This window comes from Gracilinanus agilis, chromosome 2 (genome assembly GCF_016433145.1).
Source record: "Gracilinanus agilis isolate LMUSP501 chromosome 2, AgileGrace, whole genome shotgun sequence".
In the NCBI taxonomy this organism is placed as follows: domain Eukaryota; kingdom Metazoa; phylum Chordata; class Mammalia; order Didelphimorphia; family Didelphidae; genus Gracilinanus; species Gracilinanus agilis.
This window is the reverse complement of record NC_058131.1, coordinates 115,158,569-115,179,141: the sequence shown is the minus strand read 5'-3', so window position 1 is coordinate 115,179,141 and position 20,573 is coordinate 115,158,569. Positions and strand designations below refer to the sequence as shown.

The following is a 20,573-nucleotide window of genomic DNA, read 5'->3' as shown; positions in this document are numbered from 1 at the left end:
GAAATATAGAATTGATTAATTATAGTCTTTTTAGAATTGCAAAGCATTTCACACATATATTATATCATTTGAATCTAACAACAATTTTGATAAAGTGATTTTATCATTTCATATACATGGAAACCAAGACTAAGAAATTTGTCTGGAGTTGCTGGTGCCTAATTGAAGATTTGAACTCAGGTCTTCTATACTCTAAATCCAATGCTCTATCCACACTACCACCTAACCTTTCTATTTTCCTCAAAAGGTTTCTTGTATTTTCATTATGACAGATTATATTATGTGTCCAAGACATTTAAAAAAGGTAGACTACATGGTTCAATATTATTAATAAACTATAGGTAATCAGGCTTTAAATCACATTACAAAAACTCTAAGCTATCATAACCTTCTGTTGCATTGAAAATTGTTTGAAATAAGAGTATCAGGCATAAGTAATCCTGTCTTATGGAAAAAAATTTTGTAGTGACGTTCATCTGTGCCTGTAACAGTGTATGAACAATATTGGCCTCCTTACTAAATGAGATGCTCCAATATCCTTGGCTACAGGCATTTTCACCTGGAAGCCTCTCTCCCTCCTCATCTCCAAATTCTGGCTTCCTTAGCATCCTCTTCAAGTTTCAACTGAAGTCCCAACTTCTGCAAGAAGTCTTTCCCAGTCCTCCTTAATCTATATTCCTTCCCTCCGTGACTACCCCAAACATATCCTCTTGGTACACTGTCTGCATGCTGTCTCTCTAATTAGACTGTAAACCTTTAATAAAATAATTTTAAATAATTTTAAAAATTAATAAAATTTTTAAAAGACCACTGAGTGGCAGAATCTTAACTTATTCTCCCAGCTCTGTTACCTATATATCCTCAATCTTCCATTGGTCATTGATAAAAATGTAGTCTAGGATAGGAGCCAAGAATAAAACCTTAAAATAGTCCACTTGAGATTTTTCTCCAAGTTTTTAGTTAACAAACTAGTAATGATTGCTACTCTTTGGAATTAATTGTTCAACCAGTTCTAAATTTATCTACCTATGAAACTAATATACAAAAAATTTTTTAATGGTTAAGAAAAATTTTGGTGGTCAAAAGTAGAAAATCAAAGTGGATATTGATTTCTGGCTTTTATCTTTCCTCCTCCTATACTCAGTACTTGGTACTTGGTAAGCACTAAACAAATATTTGTTTAACTGAATAAAATAAAAATTTGGATTCTCTCAAGTTTTAACTTTTACAAGTTAATCAGTTCCTACTGCTTGATTTTATGACCAACATAGAAATCACAAGTGATATTGAGTTTAAAATTTCATTATTTTAATAATACTCAAAATTAAACACGGAGAGGTTAATGTCAAACTCTAAATTTCACAAATAGGAACAAGTCTCTTATTTTTTATTTTGTAGTTCTAGATATGTGAATCCTACCACACCACAAAGATTTTTAACCACATGGAGAATTTTAGCTTAAAAAGTCCAAATTCAGAAAAAAACAAAGAAGTTCCACAAGTATGTATCATTTCTCTTATTTTGTGGTCTTTTACTGTAGTCACTCTAGCCAGATGGTAATCTCCTGAAGCATGTACAATTGTTCTTTACTTAACTTTTATGTTCCATCTAGCACATGCTAGTTGTTTAAAAAGAATTTAGTCCCATTAAATAGCTGTTAAGGGCAAGCCTGACTCTGAACAGTATTAGCTCACTGAACAGAAGAGGAATGAAATGAGACTTTTTGTTAACAAAAGGAATTTCATTTTCCCCATAACATGTTGAGCCCACTGTTTTTTCACCTCTCCATCCACATAGATTAGTTTTCTCTAAAAAAGGACAAAAGTACTCTGGAACCTGATTGGCTGGCCCCTCATCCTGTAAGAGTATAAAAAAAAGGCTCAAACCAGGTGGAATCCAGGCCTCTAAAACTTAGTGGATGGAACCAAGCAAATACCTGAAGTTCAGACCAGCCATGTTTCCATAAAGAGAAGTAGACCCAAGCCTACCAAAGCTGATGCTACGTGTTACTGCATGATTGTTGGATGTTTTTTTTTTCTTCTGTGTTTGGGCAAAGTAATTCTCCTTTTTATTTATTTGGGTGACCAGGAAGCTACGTCACTCTAGCCAGGTTAGCAGGAAGTTGCCTAGCATAAAAAAATTTTTTTACTATAACATACTAATTTGGAAACATGCAATAGTAAAGAAAAAAAATGTCCATTCCCTTTGATGCAGAAATCATGCTGGTAGGCAATATATTCAAAGGAGATCAAAGAGAGAAAAAAGAAGGGATATACACCAAAATTTTCACAGCAGCACTTATGACTAAACAAATTATGGTGCATGAATATAATGAATTATTACTTTGCCCTAAGAAATTATAAAAATGGAGTAAAAAAAGCATGGGAAAACATAAAACTTAATGCAAAGTTAAGTAAGCAAAATGATATATACAATATCTCTGTTCAGTCACTTTTCACTCCTATCCCAACTCTTCTTATAACCCATTTGAGGTTTTTTTAGCAAAGATCCTGGAGTGGTTTTGCCATTTTCCTTCTTGTTTTATGGATGAGGAAACCAAGGCAAGCAGGATTAAGTGACTTGCTCCAGTGCTTGCTTCGGCAGCACATATACTAAATGTCTTGCCCAGGGTCACATAGCTAGTACCACAATAACTACGAAGGACATTTTGAGTGGAAAGAATGATAAACAATAAAGCAAAACAAATGTTAAATATATAATGACCAATTTTGACACGACGAGGAGAATATATCTCCATTCCTTTAGTGGAGAAACATGGAAGACTGTACGTTCCTTCCCTGCCAACGTTCAGTTGATGTGTAGGTTAGTTTTAAAATGCTTTTTTGCCCCCTTTTTTTCTTCTTTGTTCCAAGGGAAAGTCCTCTGGGTAAAGGAAGGCAAAGAAAATTTTTGGAAATAAAGGTAGTACAAAACAAGACCATTAATAAAGTCTTCTATGCCTCAGAATTATATAAATCAATTCACATGACAGTAAATAAAAATATGAAAACCAGAACTTTAAAATAGTATTAAATATGTATGTTGACCCCACTGATATTTCAATGGGTTCCTCATTTTAATAATTCAGTGAACTGCTTAGAAAATTTCTAATTAATAAAAAATTTCAGCTTATTGAAAGTCTTAATTGAACAAGCCTAGAATTTGGTCCTAGTCACACTGAAAATTAAAATGCTAAATAAAATAACTGTAGTTATCAGTGATGAACCAGACTCTTGTATTAAAGGAACCTCAGTGTTTAAACCCATCAAATTTAGTGCAAGAATGAAAAGGAACAAAATTATCAACTACATATGGACATGAAAACGCATGAATCATGACTCATAAGAGAGAAAGCACAGAGGCAGGTAGGTGGCTCAGTAGTTTTAAAAACAGGCATAGAGATGGAGATCTTGGGTTCAAATATAACCTCAGATACATCTTAGGTATGTGATCCTGGACAAGTCACTTAACATCAATTGCCTAACCCCCTTACAGCTCTTCCGCAGAAGGTTAAAGCTATTTAAAAAAATTAAAAAAAAAAAAAAAAAAAAAGGAAGGAGGGAGGGAGGGAAGGAGTAAGGAAGGAAGAAAAAGAAAGAAAGAAATACTGGGAGAAAAAGTCCAGGATGACAATAAAAAAGAACTGCACTACTGGCTGGGGTGAGGAATGCTAGTGAAGGAAGAAAGATACCAACAGGAATGGGAAGAAGGAAAGAAAACTACAAGAGGTACTTCAGAAAATGGAGAGAGACTGCAGCCTAGCCAAAGTTCCAGAAAGCTGACATCAAGATTTTCAAAACAGGGATTGGAAAAAACAACATGGCTAGGGCTCTCTAGCTCTACCTCCTTCATCCTTATCACAATTTAAAACACCTGAATTCTGTCACTGCTATAGTCTGATTAAACCACAACAGTTTGGCAAGAGCTACAGCTATAATATCAACTTTATCAAGGTCACCATACAGAGCACAGAAGCCAAATGAGTTGCTATGTTGCAGAACCTTTCCAACACTTTTACACTTTATTTCCCTTCCCTCCACAGATTCTGAGATACTAGGATGCTGTATTTGGCCCTCCAACTATTCCATGAATATAACAAAACTCTATTCTCCTTACTAAATGCATCTTCACCTACTGTCTTCCATGCCCAGAATGGTCTCCCTATTCATTTCTGACTTCTGGCTTCCCTCATTCACCTAAAGTTCAATACTCTGCCAAAAACCTTTTCCATTAACTTTCCTTAAAACTAGTTCCTTCTCTCTAAAAGATTATCTCCAATTTATATATATATACATATTTTTATATCCTGCTTATTCATAGTTGTATGTTGACTCCTCCAGTACAATGTGAACTCCTTGAAGATAGGGACTGGTTTTTTTCCTTTTATTATGTCCCCAGAGTGTAGTACAGTGCAGTGACTGGTTGATAATAGGTCCCTAATAAGTGTTTGTCTAACTAAACCTCTGAATGCATCCATTTCAAAACACTGGCTTCTGGATCTGAGTGAGAACTCAGTGCTTATCAAGAATGTCCTTCCAAGGAAATCTACAAAATTCAACCTGGAAGATACCAGACAGATCATTTAATCCAACCCATTTACATTACAGATGAGGAAACTGAGGCCCAGGATGTTAAGTGAATTTCTCAGTGATATAATAAGTTAGTAACAAATCCGGAATTAGAATGGAAAGAAGATTAGATTTGGAAGCAGAGAACTCAATTGAAATCCTGGCACTGCCTCCTATTACCTATGGGACTTTGGGCAAATGAGTTGGCCTCTGAGGAAGGGCTCCAGGTACCTCATGTATAAATAAAGAGATTCAACTAGATCATCTCTCAGGCCCTTTCCAAATTCTTCCTGCAAATCCAGATAGCCTTGGCCACTATTCTGTCCTCTATACTTCCTTCATAAGTTATTTTTTTTTAAACCCTTGTACTTCGGTGTATTGTCTCATAGGTGGAAGATTGGTAAGGGTGGGCAATGGGGGTCAAGCGACTTGCCCAGGGTCACACAGCTGGGAAGTGGCTGAGGCCGGGTTTGAACCTAGGACCTCCTGTCTCTAGGCCTGACTCTCACTCCACTGAGCTACCCAGCTGCCCCCATAAGTTAGTTTTAAAGAACAAAATCATATTGTTTCTAAGACTCTTAAGAACTCCTCACTGATCTTCTAGAATCCAGGGCTTTTCATTTGTCAGGGCACCAGGTGATGTAGTTATAATGCTCTGATGGTCTCTTTTCTCATTCCTCATCATTTTGGACTTCTGAAACTTCAACAGATTTCAATGATCCTCTTTTCCTAAGTAATCTCTCCTTCCTGGGTTTTCCTGGCATTACTCTCTCCTGGTTCCCTTCTTACTCCTCCCTCTCTGAATTATAATCATCTATCTCCTGTCACTCAATGGATGTCCCTCAAACAAAGTCTAAGGGTAGTAGGTCATTACAGGTCCTGGTCGCTCCTCTCTTCAATTTCTTTATGTTCTATCAGTGATCTATTAATTCAATTTTCTTGGAAATATCCAACAATTCATCATCTCATCTGAGTTCAATTTTAATATCTTTGTAGATGATTCTCAGATCTAAACTATTCAGCCCTCAGCTCCTACCTCAGCTCCAGTCCCAGGTTACCAACTGCTTATTTAATATTTCTTCCTTGATATCCTCCATAGGCACTGCCACCTCAACATGTCTAAAATAAAACTCATCCCCCAAATCCCTATTTCTGTCAAAGGTATAACCATCTTTCTGGTTACAATGGTTCAAAATCATCCTCAAAGCCTCTCATCCCTCACAAATAATCAGTAGCAGAGTCTTGTACCCACCCCCCTGCTTCTCTCCATTCCAAGTTCAGATCTCATAAACACTCCCTTAAACTATTACAAAACTACTAACAGTTTCTCTGACTCAAACCTTTTCTTTCTCCAATCCATAACTTCACAGAATGATATTCCTAAAGCAGTGATAACAAACCTATGACATGTGTCAGCACTGACATGAGTAGCCATTTTCCATGATACATGGCCACTTACAGCTAAATACAGAAAAGTATGGGGCTGCATGCCAAGGATGAAACATTTGCTGAAGCGTAGACACTCTGCACTATAGATGACAATTCTACTATATTAATTTACCTATTTGGGTTTATTAAATACGGTTATATATTACAATTATACATTTTTGTTATTTAAACTATAAATATGATTAAATTATGGTTTTTTTATAGAAGAGACACACCACCCAAGGTATGCTCAGTTTTTTGGTGAATTTTGACACACCAACCTCAAAAGGTTGCCCATCACTGTCCTAAAGTATTGATCTGACCATGTCATTCCTTTACTCAAAAAATTCAAGCAGCTCCCTACTACCCCAGGACTCTTTGTTTTGCAATAAAATCCTTTTACAATGGGATTCCCCAGACATTTCATAATTGTTCTCCCCTACATACTAGATTCTAGCTGCCAAACTAAGCCCTCATACATTCCATCTCCCGTATCTACCCAGGCTGTCCTAAACACTTCTAAAAATTCTTCATTTCCTTCAAAGTTCAGTTCAAGTACTGTCTCCTAAATATCTTCCCTCATCCCTAAAATAGTGAATACTTCCTCATTCCTTAAATGCCTGGCTCATATTTACTTGTTTATTTGTTGTTTCTAATCTTTTTGATGTAAGGGAATGTCTTAGTTTTTGTGTTTGTATCCCTAAGCACCTCTCACACAGTGCCTGACACACAGAATTTGATAATACATAGTTGCTGGATTGATTGAATTTTTCAAATATACAAATAAACTTCTAGTTACTGTAATTAGTATTAGAGTAATAAGATCTAGAAAGAAGGTGAATGGGTTAGGTTTGGGAGAAATGAAAAACTGTCATTTTATTAATACTATTAAGAAATTCTTCACTAAAGTCCTATTCTTTATTACTTCCCTCCTTCCCTTTCCCCTTTCCCCTATTAGAGAAGACATCATTTGACAAAAAAAATATATATATATATATATCTTGCTTATTTTTATGTATTACTTCTTTCTCTGGAATATGTATAAAGAAGTCATTCTTCAAACAATATTTCTGTTGCTGTATATAATGCTCTCTTGGCATTTCACACTTCAAAATTTCATGTAGGATAGGCAGCTGGGGGGCTGGCTCAGTGGATTGAGAGTCAGACCCAGAGATGGGAGGTCCTGGGTTCAAATCTGACCTCAGACACCTAGCTGTGTGGCCCCCCGCAAGTCACTTAACCCCCACTGCCTAGTCCTTACCACTCTTCTGCCTTGGAAAAATTTCATGTAGGTCTGTCCATGTTTCTCCAAAATTAACCTGTTTGTCATTTCTTATGGGACAGTAGTATTCCCCCACAATCATAAGCCACCTATTCTAATGTCTTATATAACTTGAAGGTAGCCCTGGGTTACTTAGTACCATGTTGGAGAAGCACAAATTACAGAAGGCTCTATCAAACCTTGCAACAAACTGCATGTCTGTTAGGCAAGCATCAGTCTAGTTAAAAGCTTGAAGAAACTCATCACTATATGTCTGGCCCTCAAGTAATGAGTTTGGGGGTTAAGGGTTAGATTAACTCATAAAGGCTTTATTCAATGAACAGAATACCCATGCAGAAGAAATCAGATCATTGAAGCATAAGGAGAAAAAAAATTTTTTTAAATATATCCTTAGTAAGAAATTTACCTCTAATCAAATAGCACTGAAGTGATAATGATGGTTCAAACCTTTGTATGAGTACAAATAATACTAAATCAAATAATGATGCATAATTCAATTAATATTTAATTCAAATGAGAGAAGTCATTTTATTTTTTTTAAAATCTGTCATAGGTGAAATGTGCCAAAAAAAATTAGTTGCAACATTCTTGAAAAAAATAGTTTTATTCATTATTTCTCCATAAGCAGAAAGCTAAATTCATGCAAAATGTTTCTAAGAAAATGAACTTTGCAAATGTATCAACTAAGACAATCCCTTTATTATTTTTAAGTAGCTTCAAGCTTTCTGGAGCTGTCAGTAGTATAATAGATGCAAGATGAAATTGGGATGCTGTGGGGTGGACACTTAAAACTCGGTATAGGTGCAATCTATGTGTCATGTAAAGAATGTGTGCTCAGAAATTTAGGACAAATAGAAAAATGGTCAATAGAAGTACTTTCTAATGTAATAATCATACCCTTAATAAGTCTTCCAACTCTAATTCTTAAAATTAGCAAATTTTTGTCATCAAATGTGGTGATGAAATTATTTCATCAATTCATTATTGCTTTTCAAGGTACACATGCATGCACACCAATTCAAATAGTAATTGCTTCTCAAGAGACTAGATTTAGCCGTCCTACAATTTATAGAAACAAGTTTGCTAAGAACCTAACAGTAGTTAGTTAACACACCAAAGAAAGACTGGATTCAACATCTGCTTTGGTAAATGTTCTATTTTATACCCATCAATTTATACCAAACTATCATCAAGGCAGTCAAGAAATGGCATGATGGTTTCAAATATTACCCCCCTTATTCAGTTTCGTGTTATTATTGTTTAGATGTATCATACTCTCCCTCCTTCTATCCAATTTCAAGTTATTGTGACACAGACATAACATCATGGAATCGATTTAAAGGTTGCCTGGGTAAAGAGATTCCCTAAAATTACTTATATCAGGTAAAATAAATTGCTTTAAAAATGATTTGGAGGGGCAGCTGGGTAGCTCAGTGGATTGAGAGCCAGGCCTAGAGACGGGAGGTCCTAGGTTCAAATCCGGCCTCAGATACTTCCCAGCTGTGTGACCCTGGGCAAGTCACTTGACCCCCATTGCCTACCCTTACCACTCTTTCACCTATAAGTCAATATACAGAAGTTAAGGGTTTAAAAAAAAAAAAAAACAAAAAAAAATGATTTGGAGAAGGCAGAGTCAAGATGGCAGCTTAGAAACAGCAAAAGTAAAGTGCTCTGTGAAAACCCTTCCACCTAATCAAAAACAAAGTGCTTTAAGGGGGACACAAAACCAAATCCAACAACAGGGCAAAGCCTGGGGACCCTCTTGCTGGATTCAATTTAAAAAGTAAAGAGAAGATACAGGGCACATCCAGCTCTGCAGATCAGCTCTGATGGCTTAAGCCAGTCTAGTAAGAGTGCAGATAAGAAGCCTTCAGAGGGCAGGTAAACTCAATCTCCAACACCCCTCCCCCCAAAATTGTGATGAGACCTCCTGAGACCTCTAGCTGACTGGGATCCCAGGGCTAAGGCTGCAACTGTGACAGAGTACCTCAGTACCACCATGAGAAGCTCAGATCTCTGAGCTGCCTGGCTGGCAGAAAGGAGTAGAGAGGAAGACGAGGGTAACTACCTTCAGCCTCTAACCTCCCCCCCCTTCACCTTCTGCTGGCTGCTGGGGAAGATCTGGCCACAGGGCTCATTAATATAACAGGTCAGCTCTATCAGCCTAATCCAGTTAATCAGCAGATTAGAGAAGAAGCCCCTTCAGGACAGAAAAGCCCAAACCCCCACAGACCCAGCAAATAAATAGAGGAGCAAGAATACAGCTAATAAGGAGGGGGAAAGAAGGAAAAAAAGAAACAACAGAAAAAGAAAAAAGAAGTTACAATAGACAACTTCTATCCAGGTGATAAACAAAGAACAAGTGGAACACAGGAGGATCAAGGAACACCAACCAAAACCTCAGAAACTCCAGTGAATTGGACACAGGCTTTGGAAGAACTAAAAACATGATTCAAAAAACAAGAGAGGCTGAAGAAAACTGGGAAAAGAACTTTAAAATTATTTGAAAGAAATTTTACTATATGTAGATTATAACAATTAGTCAACTTCAGTACATATATAGGATAAAAGAATTATTTCATGCCCAAATGTATGCCTACCAAGAAAGCTACTGAGATACAAAGAATGTGAGATTCTGGGCAAGTCATTAAACCTCTCAATGCCCCAAATATTCTTTAAGATAATAAATAATAGTTGCTTAGTCATTTTTTCAATTGTGCCCAACTTGTCCTTATCCCTTGGGTTTTCTTGATAATACTACAGTGATTTGCCATTTCTTTCTCCAGCTCATTTTATAGATGAGGAAACTGAAGCAACAAGCTTAAATGACTTTCCCAGGATCACACAGCTAGCATCTGAAGCCCCATTTGAATTCAGGTCAAATCCTCACTCCAGGTGTTCTATTCACAGAACCACCTAGCTGCCCCACTAGCTAAAAGAGCTAGCATATTTACAGGGCTATAGGTTTGCAAAATCCTTTACAAATATTAATTTAGTTGATTCACTAAGATAACCCCTGGGATAGGTATTATATTTTTAGCCCCAGTTTACCTATAAGAATACAGAGGCATAGAGACTGACTTAATTAGTGCCTGTGGAAGGATTTGAACTCAGGTCTTCCTAACTCCAAATCCTGTGTCCGAATCACCAAATTAAGATATTAATACAGGTCCAGTTGTTGATCTGCATGATTATAAGGTTTTTCCTTATCAAGTTCCCAATACCAATGATATCTATCACAAGTCCAGACAAAACAACATTAAAACATACTAGCACTTAGAAGTTTAAAATTGCTCTTACGAACTGTGTTACATAATAAGCTTCAGTGAAGTCTTCAAGAAGCTAAATATTATGTAATGCATCCATTGGGCAAATGGAAACCAGCCACAGGAGATATTTCAGGGTCAGAAAGAAATGTTACTGGTTCAAAGCCTTGGAGTAGTACTGCAGCACCACAATTCTAAATTGTTTAATTCCTTATATTCTTATTTTTATAAATAAAGCAGAGAAGTATTACTAAAGAAAAATCTACATTTCAAATTAACATAAAGATGAGAAATGTGACCCTATGCAAGCTGGAAAAGTCTACACAATCTATGGAATATTTCTGGTCAGAACCACTTAGGAGCCTTCATAAACAAAGCATAATGCAAAGGCAAGTGCTTAAAAAATATTTTTCTGGTCTGCTACACTTATGTAACCCCAGTGATGAGAAGTAGCCCAACCAAACAATTCACATGTGGAAAAATGGAAGGAAATTAAAAGAAACCTCAGAGACCGTAATAAGTTGTTTGGTATTTTTTGTTTGGGGTTTTTTTTGTTTATACCTGGGTTTTCATCAATTCAGGGAATGCCTTCCAGGAGGTATTGACCATCTATAATTCAATCATGTAAAGTAGCCTGGGATGGAGGAGGGATCTGAGTGATTAAGTGATTTGATTAGGTCTTTGGGCTAGTAAGTGTTATCAGAGGCAGAATTTGAATTCAAGTAGTTCAGACTTCAAAGCCAGTCCCACCATCCACTATTCTTTGCAGCTTCCTATAGATTTTATGATATATTTTAGCCACAATCTACCTTCACCTAACATATCTTAATTTCTTAAAACATGAACAAAGATTAAAAGCTAAAAGATAGAATGTAGGAAAACTGAAGGAAGTAAACATGAAAAATGCTTCTTTTACATGAAAATAAGTGAAAAACTATAACCCAATTTAGGCCTCAGAGGACTGAATTATCAAACAACTTTGGCAACAAAATGCATTGCCTTAAATGTTTCCCCAGGCATCAGATCTAAGATGAGAGTTGGAAAGTACCCCTTAAAAAAAAACGACATACAGTATTTTATCCTGGGCATTGATTTAATCAAGGCAATTTAAATATACAATAAAACTCCTACCATAGAGTTGGGTTCCTGCTTATAGCCTCTCCCAGAACTGAGAATCTCAGAGGTTAACTGGCTTCTTTGAACCTAGGAATTCCAGGAACTTCTGTTGATCTTGTTTAGTTTCTAACTAACAGGGATCCTTCAGTTCATCTAGTTAATAAGCCTCTTCATTAACAAATAAGAAAAAAAAAGACTAAATAGTGAAAGAGGAAGAATTTGAATCTAGGTCCTCTCATTCCAAATGGTGGTCATTTCACTGCACTAGGCTCTACCAAATTGTGAATCTTAAAAAAAAAAAAAAACTTAAGAAAATAATTTAAAATGACAAAAATTGGCATATGGTACAAGTTGGGATTAACTTTAATAAATCTTAAGTAACTCTAATTTTTACAGGGTTTTGATAATGGACATTTGATAAGTGTTCTAATTCCCTGTTAAATGTGAACCATGGAAAGATGAACATATGAATTTTTTCCAAAAACACCAGCACAGGCCTTTCTTTCATTTAAAAAAAAAAAAAGGAAAGTTTTGAAAAACCTTCAGTACAAAAAAAAATCAAATTCGGTCACTAAGAAGAAAACTAGAAAACATACCAACAATATTGCAAAATGAAAAGTCTGGATTTCAAAAGCAGTAAGTTTAAAAAACACAGTAGAAAAGAAATATTTATGTTACTAATTCACATCTGATTTAATATTTTAAATAATTTTTGCTTGAGAACCAGGATGGAATACAATTATTTCACAAATAATCCCTATTTCAAAAGAACACTGTCATGAGCTTGGACAGTAACTACCTACCTTTCCCTAAGGGTCACTGTCAGAACCCCGATTATTAGCATGGGAGTAGAGAAGGTTCACAAGATCATAGGTGCTGAGCTTGTATCTGTTCTCCAAATTCAACAAACAAACCCATCATTTATGTCATTACCAGAGCCATTATCTTCTGAGATAAAAATCAGTTTTTAAAAAAATGTTATAAGTATATGTCTGGGCTCATAAAAACTGGATTTATGATTTGAAAACTTAAATAAGGTCATGACAAAGAAAAGAAGGAGAAAGAGAAAATGATGGTCCAAAATAGTCATCTTGAAAGTTGTGGGGGTAGATCTGAAAGATCTAGCCTACCACCAGAGAACTAAGGAAGGCCTGTCCAAGTTAAATGTCTAAAATGTCTTTCAGAGAGGAAGAATGCAGATTCAAACCCAGGTCTTCTGACTACTAACAAGAGAATGGGAGGGTAGTTTATTTTACCATCCCTCACACTACTCTACTGCCAAAATAATCATAAATCTATCCCAAATAAGAATTTTTTTAAAATTCATTCTAGGCTCTCACATTGAGCACTGTTTATAGCCCAGGTTGGTCTTGTAACTTAGCCTTTGCAAAACTTAATCACTCACATAAAAACGCTGTGGTATGAAAGTGAAGGGTTATAAAACATGAATTGGTATTTTATTTCTAGAAGCCTCTGGAAGGTTTTGCTATGTCTTTTTCTACTTCAGTGTTAAAATAACATGTCCTGTCCTGCTTAGAACCTTTTAAGACATTGTGGTTCCCCATTCTCTGGGCTAACAACAAACATGATCGCGATGGCACATTTCACCATTCCGGTTTTTTCTGTTTGTCAGAGATTGACTGTTTTAAATGCTTGGCCCTAATAACAGTCTCTACAGTAACCCAAGTGGGATCTCAATTCCCATCACTCAAGCTAACAGCCTAGTTAATGATTCAACTTCAGCAGCATGGAATATTTTTCTAGAGGTCAAACTGAAGGGTTCTTTTAAATAAGTTTAATGGGAACCAAACCTTTAGGGGCCAGAAGATGGGGGGTTAGGGAGGAAAGCTGCTGCCATTCTTTAGCTAATAAATCAGCTGATTCTCCCCAGTATAAAACAGATTATGCGGCATGTAGAAGGGGGAATGTGTCGAATGTTGAGAGGAAATGAGGGGCAATGGGGGGTGAGGCTGTTGAGGGGGAGGAGTCAAGGTGAAGAGAGACAAGAGGCAATGGGGAAAGAGAGAAGAGGGGACACTGGGGGGAGAGAGGAGGGAAAGAGACAATGAGATGGGGAGAAGAGGAAAAGAAGGGTAATGGGGAAGAGAGGAAAAGAGGAACCAGGAGGGGAGAGAAACAGTGTGGCAGTAGGGGGAGAGGAGGGAAAGAGGGGCAATAGGGGGAGAGGAGGAAAAGAAGAGCATTTGGGGGAGGAGCTTAAAAACAAGCCTCTCAGAAATAGCACCCGCACAAAATGCTACAGACCGAATGCAGCCTCCCCGCCGCCTTACATGGTCCTTGGACTCGGGCGTTTCCCCGCTTCCCCTCATTAAAGTTAGGGCACTAGGCCCAGAAAAAGCGGAGAGAGCGAAAGGCTGAGTTAGACTGAGCAGCCAGAGGGCTGGGGCCCATCGTGTAGACAGTGAGGAGAAAAAGGCGGGGGAGGGTTTCGCAAAAGTCAGTTCAGTTTCTCCTCAGTTGAACCGGCTTTGGGGGGTCGAGAAGGAACACTGCGGTTTGCGGTGAGCAGGCGAGGTATAGAGGTAGGGAGAAAAAATGGGGCAAGAGACTACACTCACCAACAAATTTACAAGGGGGGGAGGGAGGCACAGATGGATTATAGCTCAGGTAAAGTCAAGAAACAGGCAAGGTAAAAGCCGAAGAGAGAGTGCGTGGGCTGCAGGAGGAAAAAGGTCACGGGAGGAAGTGGCAGAGACAGTCACAACCCAAGAGGGAACCCCAGGTGGGGAAGAGAGAGAAGAGGGAGGGGGACACCCAGGTCGGCTTACCTTGTCCAGGAGCAGAGGCTGCTCACACCGGGCGGGGAGGATGGGGGACGGATGGTGGTGATAGGGGCCGCATCCACCCTCCTCCTCCTTCTCCTCCAGCTCCCCAGGCCGGCCGGCTGGCCGTGGGCTTAGCCCCGGGCTGCTTCCCGGGGCCGTCTCCTGCGAGCCCACACAACTGCGGGCTCCATCCCAGCCGGGCTCCCCACGGCGCGTGGTTGAGGCCGGGCCGGAGCGAGGACGGTGTGGGCGTCAGCGGCGGCCGAAGCTCCTCCTCGCTGGGTAGGGTAGCCGGCTCAGGCTCCGACTCGGCGGCTGGCGCGCCACGCACTTGTTGCTGCTGCTGCTGCGGCAGCGGCGGCGGCGGAGGCTGCTCCCGGAGCTTGCTGCTGTTGCGGCAGCGGCTGCTATTGCCGCAGCTGCTCCCTCACCTCCAGCTCTCCCTCCCTCCGATCCCTAGGGCTGGCCCGGCTTACAATTTCCTCCACAACGGAAGCCCTCCTGCCTCGCAATGCTCAGCCCTCCAGGGACAGGGCACACCCTCAGATCCTACTGCAGCCGTGGTGATACTCCTCGGCTCGGCCAGGTCTGAAGGGAGGGGGATAGGAGTCCCGCCCGCCCCGTCCAAAGCCCGGCCCCCCAAAGCCTGGGTAAGGCCAATCAGAAAGGAAAACGGGGGCGGGGCCAGGAGAAGGTTTGGACCGCAGAGACCCGGAACCCTCAAGGTCGCCCCACCTCACCCCTAGTACCTTTGGGGAACCTCCCCTCCACACACACCATAACAACTCCCCTTCGAGAGGTTTTGGGAAGAGGGAAGAGGAGTGCGGGGGGAGAGACGAAAATAATCCTTCCCACTAAAGAAGGGGTCACCCAGAGAAGAATATTAATGTCCTTAAAATAAAGAGAAAAAAGTTTTTAGACCGAGCTAGTCCAGTAGTTACGTGGTCCCCGGTAGCCCTAACTTCGTCCTTTCTAACCTAAAAACTGCTAGCTTCATTTTACCCCACTTGGTTTTATTAGGAGAGGGGGCGGAGACTACACCTATTTTTCCCCCTATCCAACATTCAGTACAGCACATAGACGCTTAATAAATGTTAGTTAGAGGAGGGAATGCTGGGAATAGCACTAGGCACCTCTGGATATATTCAAGGTGGGAGAAGAAGAAGAAAACAAAAAGATTGGAGAGGAGAAGTCGGTTCAAAATGGTTTTCATCAACTCAAATAAAAGCATGGAATAAAAATTTTAAAAAAGCAACTTTCCGAAGAAGAAATGTTTCCTTTATTATTTAAGACTTTACACTGCCCACCCCTTATCCCGGACCTTCTTTAAAATAAATAAGCTTTAATATCTTTGTTAGACATTTCATGGAGGGTCCACTCTACTACCTAACATTACAGCAGAACCCCTGAGATCCCGGAAAAGCAAGGTCGTTCTCAATTTAAAACAAACAAACAAACAAAACAAAACAAAAAAAAAAAAAAAAAAAAAAAAAAAAAAAAAAAAAACACCCAGGCTGGCAAAATTTAGTGTGATGAGAGTGGAAAAGATACTAAATCTGGAGTCCAGGCTCTTCTGTTTACTACGAATGACTTTGGACAAGTCGTTCTCGGTTTCCAAGTCCTTATCAGAAAAAATGAAAACTGAAAAATCTCAAAGGTTTCTTCCAGCCAAAGGTTAAAATGGGAATTTATGATTGCTGAGTGGTTTGGCTGTATTACCACCGATTTACATATGGGGGCAGAACCAGAACATGAGAACCCTTCCTCTATCTCCTCACCACCCGACTCCACCCTTCTCCCTACCCTCTCTCCCTTTTTCGGTTCACTTGCTTTCGACAATCTCCGCAGCTAACTTGCTCAAGCTATCTAGACATGTAGGAGGTTCATTGGTCTTTTCCTTAAACCGAGCTCCGTGACCTTGGAGATAAATTGCTGTTGATATTTTATCAATATTCCACCTCTTTTTCGCCGTCTCTCTGTATGTCGGGGTGGGGCGAAGTGTTTCCAATCTTGGCCTCTCTTCTCTCCTCACCTTGATTTAGCTACCCCTCGTTCTATGTAGCAGGTATTCTTAATTTACTTCGTTCCTGTAGACTACGGAGGCAAGCAATCAAATAAACTAATTCTCATTAAGCCTCCGCATTATATCAAGCTCAGATGTTCCCACCCACTCTAAAACTCGAGGATTTTTTTACCCTTCCTAGAACTTGTTTGCGTTTTAAAAGTCCCACTTAAGGGACTACTTAACCCTGAGGGATGCCTTGTCAATAGTGGAGTTTCAGGCATCAATTTAGGAATGAGAGAAAACTGTCTCTCAGTTCATTTCATGGCCCTTTTCTTGGGCCCCTTATGGATAATTTTTGGGGAAACGGTGCCACATCAGCACTTGCAGTTTCCAAGTTCTAATCTCTACTTTGGACTCCTTACCAAAAGCTCTTACAGTAAAAATTATCACAAGGGAAGCCTCTTACTGTCTTCTTCAAATATCAGGAGAATTAAACAAGACATTTTCTACATGTCCCTCTGTATTCCACTAATATTTAGGAACCAACTGTCATATCTTGCTTCCTGGACATATGCATTTCTTGTCAGTAGAACTTCAGGAATGTAAGGTGTTAAATAGCCTGATTCTGTCCTCTTGTCTTTTTTTTTTCCTCTTATGGGTGAGAAGAAATAGAGGGAGAGAGGGAGAATGGAAGAAAGGAAGGAAGGAAGGAAGGAAGGAAGGAAGGAAGGAAGGAGAACAAAGAAAGGGAAACCCAACATAAAAATTAAAATTCAGCCTTGATTCTCAGAGAACTCTAAATAAAGTCTAACTGCCAAAATAAATTTTCCTGAAGTCAATTTTCTTGATTCAAATTAAGACTGCCTATAAGTTGCTCCAGCATTTCCACTCATCACCCTATTTTTCTCACCTACCAGCATGATAAAACAGGCTAATATTAGAAGTTTTTTCTATCCCAACAAGCCCCAGATGAGTTTCTATTTCTCCAATGTGGTTTTTCATTTTGTTTGTCTGATTTTGATTTTACATAAGTCTGTGTCTGTGTATGTTTTCCTTAGGTATCCTCTGGCAGATATTGACACTTTATAATACTAGCCAAGAGTTTTACCAAAGGATTGCAACAATGTCAGCTGGCACTTAGCTAAGAAATTAAAACCTGCATCATTCATAGCTGCCAAAAGCTGCTCCACTCTCCCAGTATTCAAAAATAAGAGAATTGTCTCTATTGTACCTGTCAACTGAGTTTCGGGGAACTCCCAAGTTTGCCCCTATCCCTTGAAAACTTGCCTTGGGGGGAAGTCCCAGACTGATGAGTACCAAGGTACCACCTCTCCATTCACTGCCAATACATCTCTTCATCTCTCCCTTCAAATATTTTAGTCTTAGTGTCCCTTGTTCCAGTCATTCCCCTTGCTAGATTGATTATAAGACTTTGAAAAAAAAATAGCTTCTCTTCACCAAATGGTCAAAGATACCTGAGTTCACAAATGACCTTAACAAATATGAGCCAATCAACAAGTATTTTAGGGCCTGGCTTTGAACTAGGATCCTATGGAAGACAGAACATGATGTAATGGTACTCTGAGCCTCAGAGAAACTTTAAACCTAGTTGGCAAAATAAGATGGATACACATAAAACTATTAGGTAATATTATAAGGTAGCATCCAATTAAACTCTACAGTCAATGGGTTACAGTCAATAAAGTTCTACAGTAGTTCAGAGAAGTTCTGATTGTACTATATAGTCTAGGAAAGCTTCATGGAAGATGTCAGACTTGCATTAAAGCCATGATCCTCCAAGGTGGGACTTGAACTTGAATTCCCAGCTAAAAACCATTCACTCAGTCAAAAGTGTTTCTTCTTTAAAAAATACTTCATTGAGGTTCCTAGTAGGAGAAAGGGCCAAGACTTGCCCTGAAAATTTTCATTGTAATTTCTTTTTTTAACTCTTACCTTCCATCTTGGAGTCAATACTGTGTATTGGTTCCAAGGCAGAAGAGTGATAAGGGCTAGGCAATGGGGGTTAAGTGACTTGTCCAGGGTCACACCGCTAGGAAGTGTCTGAGGTAGGATTTGAACCTAGGACCTCATATCTCTAGGTCTAGCTCTCAAGCCACTGAGCCACCCAGCTGCCCCCCATTGTGATTTCCGAGAGGAAGAGGTATTTGCTTCCCAATCAAGAGGAACTTAGTCTAACTTCTTTGATCTGTAACCCTCAGCTCAGTCTCTATCACTGCTTTGAGAAGGGAAGGGAACAAGTATTTATTAAGTACCTACTATGTTCTAGGCATTGTACTAAGCATGTTAAAAAAAAATATCTCACCACAACCTGAGAAGAGAGGTATTTACATATATGTTGGGTCCATAGAAATGAGCCCAGGAATAGACTTGGAGTTAATAATGTCAACAAGACAGTGTATGATAAACCCAAAGAGCCCAACTTTTGGGACATGAATCCACTATTTGACAAAAACTGCTGGGAAATCTAGAAAACAATATGGGAAAGATTAGGTTAAGATCAACATCTCACACCCTACACTAAGATAAATTCAGAATGGGTGAATGACCTGAACATAAAGAGGGAAACTATAAATAAGCTAAGTGAACACAAAATAGTATACCTGTCAGATCTCTGGGAAAGGAAAGATTTTAAAACCAAGGAAGAGTTAGAGAAAATTACAAAATGTAAATTAAATGGTTTTGATTATATCAAGCTAAAAAGCTTTTGTACAAACAAAAACAATGTAGTCAAAATCAGAAGGGAAACAACAAATTGGGAAGAAATCTTTATAACAAAAAACTCTGACAGGGGTCTAATTACTCAAATATACAAAGAGTTAAAACAATTGTATAAAAAATCAAGCCATTCCCCAATTGAAAAATGGGCAAGAGACATGAATAGGCAATTCTCAGGTAAAGAAATCAAAAGTATCAATAAGCACATGAGAAAGTGTTCTAAATCTCTAATAACTAGAGAAATGCAAATCAAAACAACTCTGAGGTATCACCTCACACCTAGCAGATTGGCTAAAATGAAAGAAGGGGAGAGTAATGAATGCTGGAGGGGATGTGGCAAAACTGGGACATTAATGCATTGCTGGTGGAGTTGTGAACTGATCCAACCATTCTGGTTGGCAATTTGGAACTATGCTCAAAGGGCTATAAAAGAATGCCTGCCCTTTGATCCAGCCATACCATTGCTGGGTTTGTACCCCAAAGAGATCATAGATAAACAGACTTGTACGAAAATATTTATAGCTGCGCTTTTTGTAGTGGCAAAAAACTGGAAAATGAGGGAATGTCCTTCAATTGGGGAATGGCTGAACAAATTGTGGTATATGCGGGTGATGGAATACTATTATGCTAAAAGGAATAATAAACTGGAGGAATTCCATGCAAATTGGAGAGACCTCCAGGAAGTGATGCAGAGTGAAAGGAGCAGAGCCAGAAGAACATTGTACACAGAGACTGATATACTGTGGTAAAATTGAATGCAGTGGACTTCTGTACCAGCAGCAATGCAATGACAAAAGACAGCTATGAGGGATTTATGGTAAAGAACGCTGCTCACATTCAGAGGAAGAACTGCAGGAGAGGAAACATAGAAGATAATCAATTGCTTGAATGCATGAGTTGAGGTGGACATGATTGGGGATGTAGACTCGAAACGACCACACAAATGCAACTACCAACAATGTGGAAATAGGCCTTGAAAAAGGACACAAGTTACAACCAGTGGAAATGTGCATTGGCCATGGGTGGGGGGAATGTGGGGGGTGAAGGGGAAAGTTGGAGTGCATGTAAGCAGGTTAAAAATGAATATTAATAAATGTTAAAAATGGAAAAAAATATTTTTGTACAAAAAAAAAAAGAAATGAGCCCAGAATTTGCCTTAAGAGTCTGAATCTTAGGCCCTATGCCCTCTTGCCCTTTTCTTCATGTACCCTTTACAAATGCTGAAGATCCACCTAAGACTAAAACTTAAACCAAATCATTGATTTTTTTAAAGTGTTAAATAGCACAAGGTCAAGCACAGATTCCTAGAGCACTCTTTGTGCATTGGCTCTCAGATACTTTCTAACTGTGTGACCCTGGGCAAGTCATTTGACCTTGGTTCCTTCC

General features: G+C 38.9%; 1 protein-coding gene across 1 annotated transcript in view; it reads right to left on the bottom strand.

Annotated features, from left to right (window-relative positions):
- The window catches only part of B3GNT2 (UDP-GlcNAc:betaGal beta-1,3-N-acetylglucosaminyltransferase 2), a 40,353-nt gene extending 25,878 nt beyond the window's left edge, over positions 1-14,475 (bottom strand). Inside the window, exon 1 of the mRNA XM_044660685.1 lies at positions 14,450-14,475. The gene's annotated coding sequence lies outside the window, so the exon portion shown is untranslated. The remainder of the gene's footprint in view (positions 1-14,449) is intronic.
- Between the last annotated feature and the right edge of the window lie 6,098 nt (positions 14,476-20,573).